The sequence below is a fragment of the Podarcis liolepis genome (genome assembly GCF_965112155.1).
Source record: "Podarcis liolepis genome assembly, chromosome: 17".
Classification (NCBI taxonomy): Eukaryota; Metazoa; Chordata; class Lepidosauria; order Squamata; family Lacertidae; genus Podarcis; species Podarcis liolepis.
The window spans coordinates 10,928,934-10,942,570 of record NC_139571.1 but is presented as its reverse complement, the minus strand read 5'-3'; positions in this window follow the sequence as shown (position 1 = coordinate 10,942,570).

Here is a 13,637-nt window from a genome sequence, read left to right as displayed (position 1 = left end):
GCAGAGCGAAGCCTCGGTAGTGCTTTGCCGGTTCACACCAGTGATCCTGCTGAACTCTGTAATTGCTTAATCCAAAATACAAATACGACACATTTGTAAACTGCCCCAGTGTTATGAACTGGGCCTTCGCTCTCAATGGAAGTTCTCTGGCACAGCTCACAATAGCCATCTTCCAAGAATGGGGGTTGGCAAGAGTGTGTGTGTGCTTTGTGACAAGAAAGTAGGTGAAAGGCGAAGGCAGATGATGAAAAGAAGAAGGAGCAAAGGGTTACGGAAAGAACCTTCATTCCTTCCTTCTCTCCCTTCCTGCCTGCCATTCCCATTACAGTGGTACCTCTAGTTACGAACTTAATTCGTTCCGGAGGTCCGTTCTTAACCTGAAACTGTTCTTAATTAGAGGCGTGCTTTCGCTAATGGGGCCTCTTGCTACTGCTGCGCTGCTGGCACACAATTTCCGTTCTCATCCTGAGGCAAAGTTCTCAACTTGAGGTAACTCTTCCAGGTTAGCGGAGTTTGTAACCTGAAGCTTTTGTCACCTGAGGCGGTTGTAACTTGAGGTACCACTGTACTTGCAAAGGAGGAGGAGTCAATGCCGCAAAAGCAGCCAGGCAAAGGGGATTGGTGCCTTACTTTGGGGTAGGAATTCAGAACCTGAAACACCACTGATGATGTCACCGGCAGCAAGATAGGGTCCGAATTGTGCTGTTTCCTGATTGTTCAAGGGGCGCACAGTGTCTCCAATGTAGTGATGTGACAGGGCAAGAAGCAAACCTGGGCAGTCCCGAGAGAGGTCTGGAACACCAGAAAATGAGAGGAAGTGTTCTTCCCATTTTTAGGGTTCACATATGTCCGGATTTTCCCGGACATTATCAGGATTTCAAAGGCAGAATTGACGTCCGGGAGGAATTTCCGAAAGGCGGCGCTTTGCCCTGGATCTTAGGCAAGTCAATTGAAAAATCGATTCTTCTTCTTTTGGGGGGCATTCTTGTAAAAAAAGGGGGGGAGCACACCTACTTTGAATTATGGTGCTGGAGGAGACTTTTGAGAGTCCCATGAAGATCAAACCTATCCATTCTTAAGGAAATCAGCCATGAGTGCTCCCTGGAAGGACAGATCGTGAAGCTGAGGCTCCAATACTTTGGCCACCTCATGAGAAGAGAAGACTCCCTGGAAAAGACCCTGATGTTGGGAAAGATGGAGGGCACAAGGAGAAGGGGATGACAGAGGACGAAATGGTTGGACAGTGTTCTCGAAGCTACAAACATGAGTCTGACCAAACTGCGGGAGGTAGTGGAAGACAGGAGTGCCTGGCGTGCTCTGGTCCATGGGGTCACGAAGAGTCGGACACGACTAAACGTCTAAACAACAACAACACCTACTTTGAGGGTGTCCTGGTTTTCACTTATTGAAATACGGCAACCCTAACCATTATCTCTATCTGGAATCCCAGACAGAAACCATGGGAAGCACATCTTCTCTCCTTTTCTGTAAAGGAGCAGTGCTTTGAGAAATGGGACAGGACTCCTGGGTTCGACACCTATTTGCGTGGCGCTGTGGGTTAAACCACAGAGCCTAGGACTTGCCAATCAAAAGGTCGGTGGTTCGAATCCCTGTGATGGGGTGAGCTCCCGTTGCTCTGTCCCAGCTCCTGCCCACCTAGCAGTTCAAAAGCACGTCAAAGTGCAAGTAGATAAATAGGTACTGCTCTGGCGGGAAGGTAAACGGCGTTTCCGTGCGCTGCTCTGGTTCGCCAGAAGCGGCTTAGTCATGCTGGCCACATGACCCGGAAGCTGTACGTCGGCTCCCTTGGCCAATAAAGTGAGATGAGCGCCGCAACCCCAGAGTCGGTCATGACTGGACCTAATGGTCAGGGGTCCCTTTACCTTTTACTGCTTCTGCCTGTGAAGCATTCTGGGACTGCATCTGTGAGGCAATCTGGGATTTCATCTCGCACCATTATTTAATTTCTTCCACATGGGGCCAGAGATCTTCTAAGATGCCCCTAAAAGGACAGCAACTGAGTGGGCAGCCAAAAATATGGTCTGTTACATCCACAGTAGGAGACTCTCTGTTTCCTGACCCAAGACCCACATGATGGCCTTCAATGTAGCACAGATGCAGCCTGGGAAGATTTCTCTCCCCAGTCCCAATAAATCCTGTTTCTCTGGATTTGATGTGAACTGATGAGGGTTTAGCCTGTCAGTTGCTCAGGCACTCATTTTTAGCCCTGTCGGCAGCAGTGATAAAAAGGCACGCAAAGTCCTGCTGTCGTCATCCTGAGTGCTGCAAACTATGCGCTATGGCATGCTCTCCCTTCTCCAAAACCACTCAAATAAAAAAATAGAACAGACCCTCTCACTCCCCTCTGATACAAGTATGCAATAAATCTCTTTCTCCAACGAAAACACACATAGGAGCTGCAACCCACCACACAAACCCCTGTCCTTAATGTACTCAAAGGCAGCTCCGTAATGAAAATGCAGGCTGCTTGCTGTCTGCTGCTGGACGTCTCTGCTGAACCCAGCTGTGCAATGGTCCCTAGAAAATATGAGGTCCACAGCAGTTATATGGAGCTGTTGTCTCAGGTTCCAGGAAGGTAGCTGTGTCTTTTCTAGAAACCCCCCCAGCAAAGAATAATTCCTCACAGGAAAGTCCTTCAGTGGTTTGGGTAGCTGGTCAAAAGAATCCCAGCCTTTTCTTGTGCCTTTTAACATTAGCCAACTACAGACTGTGAAACTTTTGAAAATAAACGTGATCACCTACTAATACCGGCACACATTTTGGCACCTGAGGTGAACCACAAAATGGCGCCCCCTCCCCACTAGGGAAGAAGGGGTGAACGAAGATTCACACCAGGAGCAAGGATGGAATAAAGATCTCCATCGGGATCTGCTACCCCTATGGATCCTGTCACAACCCGAGGTGGTCACCTCACCTCACTGTCTAATAATAATAATAATATTAATAATAATAATAATAATAATAATAATAATAATAATAATAATAATAACAACAACAACAGTAGTAGTAGTAGTATTTACACCCCATCCATCTTGCTGGGTTTACCCAGCCACTCTGGGCGGCTTACGGCATATCTAGAAACATAATAAAAACATCAAGCATTAAAAACCTCCTGATACAGGGCTGCCTTCAGATGTCTTCTAAAAGTTGTGTAATTCTTTACCTCCTTGACATCTGATGGGAGGGCGTTCTACAGGGCGGGTGCCACTACCGAGAAGGCCCTCTGCCTGGTTCCCTGTAACTTTGCTTCTCACCAGCAGAAGACCCTCGGAGGGTGGGCCGGCCCTGTCCGCACATACTGCTAAAGGTGGTTGACTGAAAAAAATTGGCAAGCCTGTCCTTCAGGAAACTCACTGCTTCTGTGAAGTTTCAGAGAGTCAGACAGTGCTGGCTTTAAACCTGATAATCCTGAGTTCAGACCTCAGAGAGCTCAAATAGGAAATACCCCAGAGCTGTTGCAAAGATGAAACGAGCTAAGAAAATATAGTTTCTCACTCTGGGACTCTAAGATGAGGTAGCGTCTAAGCAAAGAAAGTGATAAGATGTGGAGGTTACTCCTGAAGCTGCTTGCTGAGATTAACAAAACTGGACCAAGATGGTGTAACCACAAGGTGAGGCAATGCTGGAATGGGGAAATGCTGACACTCAGAATGCAGGCCACAAAATGTGTGGTGTCATTTAGGGACCTGAGAACTTTCAACTTTAAAAAAAATAAAAAACGGAGAGAGAGGAAATTAGAAACAAAAAGAGACACTGAAGCGTACCTTCTATCCGCTGTGCTGTAGCTGCCAAACTTGTCGAAACCTGGACGGACAAGAAAATCTTCATTCATAACCTGCATTCAGTTTCTGAAATTCAGCACCGAAAATTCATTACTGGCACCAAACGGCGACTCTCAATCCTTTCCCTGTTTCCTTCTTTTTTTTTAAAAAAGAAAACTTTTCCAGCCATTATGGTGCTGAAATGCACCTGTGTGTCAAAAAAGAAAGGAAGAAAAAAGTCTGAAGTTTTTGTTTTGTTTTTTAAAATAGGTTGATATCACAAAATCTTGTGGCAGTGAGTTCCATAAGCTGATGTTGTGTTTGGGGGAAATTTAGCACTAGACAGTTTCACTATTCTCTCTTCCTACCATTTATGCTGCCTGGTGTTGTGGAGGTTTAGACCTCATGAAGGTCATTCTGAGTGATGTACTTTTTATTCCAATGACCCCCAACAACAAGGAGTCATCTCCTTGGGGTCATTCCAAAGAATAAGGGGTCTCAGAGTTGTTAATCACTGTCCCTACTTATTTTGTGGGGATACCTTTCTAAAAATGTCAGTGATGGATTTGAGTTGCTGTTCTTTCAGACCTAAAATGTCTCGAAACTTTTAGCTGGTTTTGCTGCATGTTTCAAACTGCTCCCGTTTTAAACAAAGAGTTGTGGTTTTGTCATTGTCCTATACAAGAAAAAGAAGAATTTGCTTAAACACTGCTAGACTACAATGCAGATGTAGGACAATCAGAACTCTTACAAACAAATGAATCAGCCTGTTTGCTTTTCAATACTTTCAATAAATTTATTTCCCCCTTTCCTTATTCTTTAGTTATCTTTACCTATTTCTGCAATTTGACAGATCTTTCCCAGGCATCAGTTCAAAGATGGTGGTTCAGAATTGCTACTGTACACATTCTCCTGGCACCTAAAATGGTTTTTAACATGTTTCATATCCCACAAATGAAGCTAACACTACAAATATTTTAAATTCATCACTATTGGGTATCTTTGGAATATACAACACCCTTTTAAAGAAGACTGTAATCTTGCAGAATCACCATATATGCATGAAATCGGATGGATTCTTTTTCATCTCCAAAAATTTGCAAGGTGCAAATTGCACATTTGCTGGTTTTGAATACACTGAAATTATATACATTCCCCTTTGGGGTTGTGAATACTTTCAGAGGGGATATTATGCCAAACTTGGTCCGTACTGCACATCTTGTGGGAAAGGGAGATTTAGGTTCTTCACTCATTTAGGCTGCAATCGTAACATAATAGGAGTAACCTGCTCCATGCTCACAAAACATTGTGGCACTTTACTTCTGAGTAAACATTGGAGGAAGTTAATGGTTGGATGTTTCCCATTCCTTCTCCCTCTGTACCCCCCTGAAAATCTTCTCCAGATGCTCTCTTCCCCCAAAGTCCCTAGCAACTCATCCCACATTGTTGAGGACACAGCAACTCTCCAGAGACACTTAGCTGGGTGCTCCAGTTCATGGCAAAGTTGTAGAAAGCATGGATCCATTTACTCAGGGTAGGACTGCATCTCTCCTCCACTCATCACCCACAGGCAGATGGGCAGATGGAGTGCATTCAGCAGAATCTGGAGCAGTACATAACTATCCCTTGCCCACTTTGCATCTCACACTTATTTTAGTCTGTGTTTCTGGTCATTACATCCCATTTTCAACCATACTCCTTTATCGATTCTTGCTGACATGCAGATGCACCAGCCGTGGACCAAATTTTAGGAGAATTGCATGCAGTGCAAACAGAGCTCAGGGAATTGCTATGCTAAGCCAAGAAACCATGCAAGTTTTCTTGGAAAGATAGCAAGAGAGTCTTGAATCATTAGCCTGACCGAGAGGCAAATGCTTGAGGAGTAGGGGAGAGAGAGAGAGAGAGAGAGAGAGAGAGAGAGAGAGAGAGAGAGAGAGAGAACTGTACATATTTTGCGAAATGCTAAGTGGCACTGTGTTTGTGTTTCTCAAAAAAAGCCCCAAAAAACCCCGAGCTTAGTGCAAATTCACACGTGGTTAGGAAATTGCCACCTAACATGCACTGTCACACCCAGAAGGCCCACAGCATTGATTGCTCTATCTATAACCGGATGTGGGCTAATTTGCAAGCGTCTCGAAAGCAGAATATATTGGAGATGTAACAAAGGTGGGAAATAATTTCTCACGCTGCGGCAATCTATAAATGGAGGATGGGACTTTACACGTGCTAACCTCAAACACTTTGCAATTTGCTACAACAGCATCAACCGTAGAGGGAACGGCATTGTGGCATGATTCCGTTGCAAGACTCCCAGCATTGTTCGGAAGATACACAGAAGCCAAAAAAACAAGTGAACCGCTGACCCTAGTGAGGTTCATGAATGGTCAATTTTTGAAGGCGGGGGGGGGGGGCGGGGGCAATGAACTATTGAAGCGTTAGTTCTCTGTATAAAGAGAAGCAAGAGAGTTTGAACCAGTAGGCTGACCCAGGAGCAGTGCGTGGGGAAGAGAAAAACAAGATTACAACTCCTACATACATACATTTGATGTATTATAATACTGGCTTGCTTTACAGATTTGTTGTAGAGATTACAGAAATATTTATCTCAGTAATCTTTACAAGGAATCTGTAAAGTAGGCCAGTATTATAATCCCCGTATTGCACATGACCTGGCCAATGTGTGCATGACACAATTGTCCAAGGATTCTGACATTGCAAAAGGGCACCCAATAGGGTTGCCACCTTTGGTTGGTCAAAATATGGCGAACTAATACCAGTGTACTGGAAGAAGCAAAGATCACCAGTGTCTTTGCTTTCTTCAACATCAACTTCGTTGGACTGGTCATGTTCTGCGGGTGTCTGATTATCGTCTTCCAAAGCAACTATATTCCGAACTTAAAAATGGAAAGCGTAATGCTGGTGGTCAACAAAAGAGGTTTAAAGACTGTCTCAAGGCAAATTTTTAAAAATGTAGTATAAATACCAACAACTGGCCTCCACAGTCATTTACAGACTCATTGTTAAAACCGTGTTTATGGAAGACAATCTTACTCCGCTACGAGTAAACGCCAAAAAAAGACATTTAATGTATTATAATACTGGCTTACCTTACAGTTTTGTTGTAGAGCAGGCATAGGCAAACTGGGCCCTCCAGATGTTTTGGGACTAAAACTCCCATCATCCCTGATCACTGGTCCTGTTAACTAGCGATGGTGGGAGTTGTAGTCCCAAAGTACAGTATCTGGAGGGCCGAGTTTGCTTATGCCTGCTGTGGAGATTACAGAGATGTTTATCTCTGTAATCTCTACACGGAATCTGTAAAGTAGGCCGGTATGATCATCCCTGTATTGCACATAACCTGGCCAATGTGTGCATAGGACAATTGCCCAAACATTGCAAAAGGGCACCCAGTAGGGTTGCCACCTTTGGTAGGGAAAAATATGGAACAAGTGGGGGGGAGGACAGGTTGGGGTGGGTGGGGATTGGGGGACACACACACACTCTCATGACACCAAAACCTCCCCAGCCCTTTGTGGAGGGGGGCTCCCACATTCAGCCTTCCACCTCCCTCGCTACCCTGGCCCTGCTTTTCCCCTTGACTCACATAGGTGGGCAGGGGCCAGGGGTAGATGCCCAGCTCCCTTGGGAGACTTGAGCCATAGCGCCAGCCTCTCACCCATTTGGGACCGGAAGAGACTTGAGCGCAGAGGAGGAGGAGGAGAGGTCAGGTCAGGGTGGCAGAGGGGGCAGGCGGTGGCTGATAATAATAATAATAATAATAATAATAATAATAATAATAATAATAATAATAATTTATTTATACCCCGTCCATCTGGCTGGGCTTCCCCAGCCACTCTGGGTGGCTTTCAACAAAATATTAAAATACAGTAATGCATCAAACATTAAAAGCTTCCCTAAACAGGGCTGCCTACAGATGTCTTCTAAAAGTCTGGTAGTTGTTGTTCTCTTTGACATCTGGTGGGAGGGCGTTCCCCAGGGCGGGTGCCACTACCGAGAAGGCCCTCTGCCTGGTTCTCTGAGGAGGAGCACTAGCAAGAGGGAAGGAAGGAGGGGATAAGGGAGAGAGAGGAGAAGATAGTTCTTGCCACCTTCACTCTATTGTCGCTCGGGTCGGGCCAGGCTCCATCTCAGCCGCACCAACAGTGACACAACCACCATTTGGGGCTGGTTGAGCTTGAATATGGAAAAAAGGCATCCTCTCTGAAGTCCAAATGGGATAGGGGACACTTATGTTCAAAAACGGGGCGATCCTGTTTTCCTAGGGACAGGTGGCCAACCTGGCCCCCAATGATTTCCCGCGAGAGCAAAGATTTGAATCAGGAACTTCAAGCAGTACAGTCTTAGAAAGCTTTACTCAGAAGCAATTGGCACTAAATTTAAAAGGGGCTTATTCCCCAGCAAACATGCTGAGTAATACCAGCTGATGATACAAATATCAGCCCATCCTCCTTCTGGTGCGATTTAAAATTGTGCATTCTTGTGCCTTCCAAACTTTGTGAAAGGCATAGTTATGTACCACAGAGGTGTGTTTGTGCGCCAGAACCTGCTTTTACAATCTTCTGTGAAATCTAGGATTGCCATATTTTGAAGAGCAAATAAGAGGACTTCTACTTTTAACTAGGGACGCGGGTGGCACTGTGGTCTAAATCACTGAGCCTAGGGCTTGCCAATCGAAAGGTCGGCGGTTTGGGGTGAGCTCCCATTGCTCGGTCCCAGCTCCTGCCAACCTAGTAGTTTGAAAGCACGTCAAAGTGCAATTAGATAAATAGGTACCGCTCTGGCGGGAAGGTAAACGGTGTTTCTGTGCACTGCTCTGGTTTCGCCAGAAGCGGCTTAGTCATGGTGGCCACATGACCTGGAAGCTGTATGTCGGCTCCCTCGGCCAGTAAAGCGAGATGAGCACCGCAAGCCCACAGTCATTCGCGACTTGAGTTAACTGTCAGGGGTCCTTTTACTTTTAACTACTGATCGCTATGACGACTCTCATTTTAAATGCCCCTACTATATGTAGGCTAGAAAAGCTGTGTTATATTGCTAGTAGTAATGTTCTTAACTTTCAACAACAAAATAATAAGAGATATTGCTCCCTCACTTGCCACTTGAAAGTATTTGGGCTCATGTTCACATCTTTGTGAACATAATTGTGCACAGAACAATTTATAAAACTGTTTAACATGTACATATGGACTCTCCTTAAGGGCAGGGGCATGTTAACTCTTGCCCTCCCAGACTCCTTCTCCAAGATATTGTAGCTGAGCCAGCATCCTTTTAGTTCAGCCACAAGAGAAGGGATTTATACAATATGTAGCTAGTTTAAGATGCTGCTTTGTTGCGATTCTCTGCTGCAGACTAGCTTAGTCAGGTGCCTTAGATCTGAGTCTAATGCACCAGAAAAAAATTATTGGGTTACTGTAAACAAACAGAAAAACCCTGGTCAAAATAAAAAAATTCCTTCCAGTAGCACCTTAAAGACCAACTAAGTTAGTTCTTGGTATGAGCTTTCGTGTGCATGCACACTTCTTCAGATACGTATGGTATCTGAAGAAGTGTGCATGCACACGAAAGCTCATACCAAGAACTAACTTAGTTGGTCTTTAAGGTGCTACTGGAAGGAATTTTTTTATTTTGACTATGGCAGACCAACACGGCTACCTATCTGTAACAGAAAAACCCTGGACATTTTGCCAAATTTTAAAAATCTACCTGGACAGAAATTTTAATCCTGAAAAAGAGAACATAGCTGGGGGGAAAGAGGACATATAGCAACCGGACCTGAAAAAGAGGATGTGTCCTGGAAAAAGAGGACATATGGCAACCATACCTTAGACTAGCCTTCACCAAGCTGGTGCCCTCCAGATTTTTTTGACTATAACTTCCATCAGCCCCAGGCAGCATGGTGAGGGATTACAGTATAGGAGTTGCCCCATGGGATTATGGGAGATCACCATGTTGGAGAAAGCTGCCTTAAGCCTTCTGAGAGTGTTTTCATACAAAGAAAAACATTGTGACTAATAAGACGGTGGAGAAACCTGTTTGCTGTATCCTGGGGCTCTGGACCTGCTCCCAAACACACCACCAAGCCTTCTCCAATGGGATGCACCACAGGAGCCAAGGCCGCTTCAGGGTGGGAACACCCCATTCCCAGGACATAATCAGTGCCAGGCTGCATTCCCAGGAGAGAACAAAGCTCTTAGCCATTCTCCTTCTACTGTGATAAAATCATCAGCATTCAAGGTAGCTGCAAATAAGCATTAATAAAATTACCAGATGACTTCATCAGGGCACTGGGAAGTACAGATTCGTCCTTGTTCCTTAAAGTTATCTCCCTGTGCTTTTTTGTTGTTGCCTTTTTCAGGGGTTGAATCTCTCTCTCTCTCTCTCTCTCTCTCTCTCTCTCTCTCTCTCTCTCTCTCTCTCACACACACACACACACACACACACACACACAGTTCAAAATAAGAACAGGAAAGTAAGTCATGCCTCTCTCCCAGGGGCAGCAAACTTTTCAGCAGGGGGCCGGTCCACTGTCCCTCAGACCTTGTGGAGGGGTTGGACTATATTTTGGAAAAAAAATAATGAATGAATTCCTATGCCCCACAAATAACCCAGAGATGCATTTGAAATAAAAGCACACATTCTACTCATGTAAAAACACGCTGATTCCTGGACCATCCGCAGGCCGGATTGAGAAGGAAATTGGGCCATATCTGGCCCCCGGGCATTAGTTTGCCTACCCATGCTCTCTCCGCAGAGAGACAGTTGTAATTTTAGGAATAGAGCTTGAATTTGCAAGTGTAATTATCCCAGCTTCCAAAGCAGGTGGCAAGAAGGAAACATGTCTAGAGGAATCTGAAGCAGCCAAACACACTCACTTGGTGCACTGACAGAAAGCTCTCAGCCAAGCAACCAGCCAACTGGATTCGTCATCCTTTGAAATGATATACAGTGGTACCTCAGGTTACATACACTTCAGGTTACATACGCTTCAGGTTACAGACTACGCTGACCCAGAAATAGTACCTCGGGTTAAGAACTTTGCTTCAGGATGAGAACAGAAATCGTGCTCTGGCGGCGCGACGGCAGCAGGAGGCCCCACTAGCTAAAGTGGTGCTTCAGGTTAAGAATAGTTTCAGGTTAAGAATGGATCTCCGGAATGAATTAAGTACTTAACCCGAGGTACCACTGTATAGTGCTCTCTGGTTGGAAAAGTCCTCTTTGAGAGCCAAATGACCTATGGGGGTCACCCTCATCGTCTTTTTCTCTCCTTTCCTTCTTCCTTCTCTTCCTCTTCTTGCCACTGTGTCAGCAACAATGAAGCTCTTCTACTTAACACTGAGGCAACTTTTATTTATACAGCCAAGCAGCTCAGCCCTTTGTTGAAGGGGTTGCCAATCTGTTGGCATCTACAACCACATGTGGTGGAGCTGCCCTCAAGTTGCAGACTTTGGTATGAAACGATTTAAGGAAATCACCTTAATAATGACACAGACAGTCACGGCTTCTCCATATTTAGCTCTTCTACTGCTATTTTTGGAGTAACATGGACAGTAGCGGACCTTGGGGGTCTCAAATTTCAGTGCCCTGTGTGGCGCCAAAATCAATGCCTTCCACCTCTTGGCTTCCCTTCTCTCTCATAGTTGCAGCACTCCCTGAGGTGCCCCCAAGGCTCTGTGCCCAGTGCAACTGAACCAGTTGCGCTTCCATAAATCCACCTCTGAGATAAAGAATTGCAAAAAGTAAAGAACTCACCTCGCCTTTTTTTTTTGGACAGCGTCAAGGGCATCTGTGACAAAATTTTTGAAAACTTTTGATCTGAATAATTTACATTACTGGTATTTGAAAGTCTGGCAGACAGCCTTGCTTGAGAAGATTTCCCATAAACTTAAGGGGGATATATTAAGGAGAATACATTTATTGCAATGTGGGGCAATTTATTTCAAATGTGAATGTGGAGGCTGATGGTAGGAAGGTTCCTTCAGCATACACTATGGTGTGGAATGTATGAAAACAGAAAAGTGTTTTGTTTTTTTTTAAATCCTCTTTCTTGGATAAAGCGGAATCTTGTATATAAAACACAGGAGGCCTTTTTCTATTCCTTTTTTTTTTTTTTTTTTAGTAATTTGGGTAATCTGCCAAAAAGTATATTGTTATATTTTTGCTCAGAAGGTTCGTCATCCAGTCTTTTCTTCTCTTTTCACTACAACTCCCACGGTCCCCTGATTTATTTCACACTGACAAAAGAAGCGCACACAGAATCCTGTAACAGTTAAGAGGTAGAAATAATCACCAGAAGCTTTTCTTTTGGGAATTGTAGGGGCAGAACTGTACAGAAATTTATTCATGTATGCAACTACAGCGACAAGAATGCTATTTGCCCAAAAATGGAAAGAAGAAGGAATCCCGACGAAAGAATGGATACAAAAACTTATGGAATATGCAGAAATGGCGAAACCTACCAGGAAAAAAAAAGAAATCAAGATAACAAACTTGTTATATAAAAAAGAATGGAAATGGTTTATTGAATATTTACAAACAAACTGCAAACAGATAAGAACATGGGCAGGATTATTGTAACAACCTGCAGTTTTATAAGAGTTACATTGTAAGAGTTATATTTAAAGGAGATGAATAAATGATTAAGTTAATTTGGAATATGCAGAAAATATAAAAAAAATAATTTAAGGAACCGTAGAAAGAGGGGGAAGGAAGTCGAGTTTCGAAATGTTAAAAGGATTGCAAAATTAATGAAATGTATAAAATTGAAAACCATAAACAAAAATTTAAAAAGAAGAGGTATAACTGATCTGTGCTTGGTGTTTCTGAAGGCACACTCTTGCTCAAAAACACAGCAACGTGTTTTGCCTGGTCCAAGTGTCACCTTGTCTCACATTCTTGCCATGGGTCCCAACAGCCAGCAGCTCCCCAAGGCCACCCACCGGACTCCCTTCTCCTCATCCCAGTGCAAGGCAGCAGTTTGAGCATCACCTGCTCCAGGTATTGTGTCTTCTAGCATGCAAAGGGAAGGGGGTGGGGTATTGCTACGGGCCTGGACAGCTCACCTCTGCTGTGAATAGTGTGGGAACCGTCACCATCTCCTCTTGAAGTCTTCAATTGTTTAGGGAGGGCCCAGCTAATTAACAGAGCAATTTAAGTTCATTTTGTGGCCGTTTCATTAAGAGGAAACTAGTTTGGTTGGACAGCCACATGTGATGTCCTTTTAAATGGAGGCTGAGAAACTTCCCCTCTCCAGAGAGCAGCAGCAGCAGCAGCAGCAACAGCATCCAAAGATCCATTCCCCCTCTTTCTTCTCCTCCTCTCAACAGCCCATTGGGTGGTCCCTCGGTCCTGCTCTTCCTGGCATCTCCATCTGAGGTCTGTAACATGTCTACCCAGCAAGAAATCCCCAAAGCATCCCTACATGCCTCCAGTGGACTGCAGGCGCAGTGATGCACTGAGAGATACACCATCAGAACAGGAGAAGGTTGGAAACAAGCTCCATCGCAGACAAAGGTAATGCTAACACACATCCTTTCCTTAAAGTAAAGGTAAAGGGACCCCTGACCATTAGGTCCAGTCACGGACGACTCTGGTGTTGCGGCACTCATCTCGCTTTATTGGCCAAGGAAGCCAGCGTACAGCTTCTGGGTCATGTGGCCAGCATGACTAAGCCACTTCTGGTGAACCAGAGCAGCGCACGAAACGCCATTTACCTTCCCGCCGGAGTGGTACCTATTTATCTACTTGCACACTGACGTGCTTTCAAACTGCTAGGTGGGCAGGAGCAGGGACCGAACAACGGGAGCTCACCCCATTGCGGGGATGCGAACTGCCGAC